A 2945-nucleotide genomic window follows, 5' to 3' on the forward strand; every position below is an offset into this window, starting at 1 on the left:
ACTTGTCTGTCTCTATACCAGTACCATGCAGTTTTTGTCACAATTGCTCTGTACTAAAGCTTTAGGTCAGGCATGGTAATTCCACCAGAGGTTCTTTTATCCTTGAGAAGAGTTTTTGCTATCCTAGGTTTTTTGTTATTCCAGATGAATTTGCAAATTGCTCCTTCTAATTCGTTGAAGAATTGAGTTGGAATTTTGATGGGGATTGCATTGAATCTGTAGATTGCTTTTGGCAAGATAGCCATTTTTACAATGTTGATCCTGCCAATCCATGAGCATGGGAGATCTTTCCATCTTCTGAGATCTTCTTTAATTTCTTTCTTCAGAGACTTGAAGTTTTTATCATAGAGATCTTTCACTTCCTTAGTTAGAGTCACGCCGAGATATTTTATATTATTTGTGACTATTTAGAAGGGTGTTGTTTCCCTAATTTCTTTCTCAGCCTGTTTATTCTTTGTGTAGAGAAAGGCCATTGACTTGTTTGAGTTAATTTTATATCCAGCTACTTCACCGAAGCTGTTTATCAGGTTTAGGAGTTCTCTGGTGGAATTTTTCGGGTCACTTATATATACTATCATATCATCTGCAAAAAGTGATATTTTGACTTCCTCTTTTCCAATTTGTATCCCCTTGATCTCCTTTTGTTGTCGAATTGCTCTGGCTAATACTTCAAGTACTATGTTGAAAAGGTAGGGAGAAAGTGGGCAGCCTTGTCTAGTCCCTGATTTTGTGGGATTGCTTCCAGCTTCTCACCATTTACTTTGATGTTGGCTACTGGTTTGCTGTAGATTGCTTTCATCATGTTTAGGTATGGGCCTTGAATTCCTGATCTTTCCAAGACTTTTATCAAGAATGGGTGTTGAATCTTCTCAAATGCTTTTTCTGCATCTAACGAGATGATCATGTGGTTTTTGTCTTTGAGTTTGTTTATATAATGGATTACATTGATGGATTTTCGTATATTAAACCATCCCTGCATCCCTGGAATAAAACCTACTGGTCAGGATGGATGATTGCTTTAATGTGTTCTTGGATTCGGTTAGCGAGAATTTTATTGAGGATTTTTGCATCGATATTCATAAGAGAAATTGGTCTGAAGTTCTCTATCTTTGTTGGATCTTTCTGTGGTTTAGGTATCAGAGTAATTGTGGCTTCATAAAATGAGTTGGGTAGAGTACCTTCTACTTCTATTTTGTGAAATAGTTTGTGCAGAACTGGAATTAGTTCTTCTTTGAAGGTCTGATAGAACTCTGCACTAAACCCGTCTGGTCCTGGGCTTTTTTTGGCTGGGAGACTATTAATAACTGCTTCTATTTCTTTAGGGGATATGGGACTGTTTAGATGGTCAACTTGATCCTGATTCAACTTTGGTACCTGGTATCTGTCCAGAAATTTGTTCATTTCGTCCAGGTTTTCCAGTTTTGTTGAGTATAGCCTTTTGTAGAAGGATCTGATGGTGTTTTGGATTTCTTCAGGATCTGTTGTTATGTCTCCCTTTTCATTTCTGATTTTGTTAATTATGATTTTGTCCCTGTGCCCTCTAGTGAGTCTAGCTAAGGGTTTATCTATCTTGTTGATTTTCTCAAAGAACCAACTCCTCTTTGGTTAATTCTTTGAATAGTTCTTCTTGTTTCCACTTGGTTGATTTCACCCCTGAGTTTGATTATTTCCTGCCGTCTACTCCTCTTGGGTGAATTTGAATCCTTTTTTTCTAGAGCTTTTAGATGTGTTTTCAAGCTGCTCGTATGTGCTCTCTCCCGTTTCTTCTTGGAGGCACTCAGAGCTATGAGTTTCCCTCTTAGAAATGCTTTCATTGTGTCCCATAGGTTTGGGTATGTTGAGGCTTCATTTTCATTAAACTCTAAAAAGTCTTTAATTTCTTTCCTTATTCCTTCCTTGACCAAGGTATCATTGAGAAGAGTGTTGTTCAGTTTCCACGTGAGTGTTGGCTTTCTATTATTTTTTTTTTTTTGTTATTGAAGCCTTAGTGCATGATAATCTGATAGGATACATGGGACAATTTCAATATTTTTGAATCTGTTGAGGCCTGTTTTCTGACCTATTATGTGGTCAATTTTGGAGAAGGTACCATGAGGTGCTGAGAAGAAGGTATATCCTTTTGTTTTAGGATAAAATGTTCTGTAGATATCTGTCAGATCCATTTGTTTCATCACTTCTGTTAGTTTCAGTGTGTCCCTGTTTAGTTTCTGCTTCCATGATCTGTCCATTGGTGAAAGTGGTGTGTTGAAGTCTCCCACTATTATTGTGTGAGGTGCAATGTGTGCTTTGAGCTTTACTAAAGTTTCTTTAATGAATGTGGCTGGCCTTGTATTTGGAGCATAGATATTCAGAATTGAGAGTTCCTCTTGGAGGATTTTACCTTTGATGAGAACGAAGTGCCCCTCCTTGTCTTTTTTGATGACTTTGGGTTGGAAGTCAATCTTATCAGATATTAGGATGGCTACTCCAGCTTGTTTCTTCATACCATTTGTTTGGAAAATTGTTTTCCAGCCTTTTATTCTGAGGTATTGTCTATCTTTTTCTCTGAGATGTGTCTCCTGTAAGCAGCAAAATGTTGGGTCTTGTTTGTGTAGCCAATTTGTTAGTCTATGTCTTTTTATTGTGGAGTTGAGACCATTGATGTTAAGAGATATTAAGGAAAAGTAATTGTTGCTTCCTGTTATTTTTGTTGTTAAATGTGGCATTCTGTTCTTGTGGCTGTCTTCTTTTAGGTTTGTTGAGGAATTACCTTCTTGTTTTTTCTAGGGCGTTGTTTCCATTCTTGTATTGTTTTTTTTTTTTTTTTTTTTCTGTTATTATCCTTTGAAGGGCTGGATTCGTGGAGAGATAATGGGTGAATTTAGTTTTGTCGTGGAATACTTTGGTTTCTCCATCTATGGTAATTGAGAGTTTGGCTGGGTATAGTAGCCTGGGCTGGAATTTGT

The sequence above is a fragment of the Mus musculus genome, chromosome 3, assembly GCF_000001635.26.
Source record: "Mus musculus strain C57BL/6J chromosome 3, GRCm38.p6 C57BL/6J".
Taxonomy (NCBI): domain Eukaryota; kingdom Metazoa; phylum Chordata; class Mammalia; order Rodentia; family Muridae; genus Mus; species Mus musculus.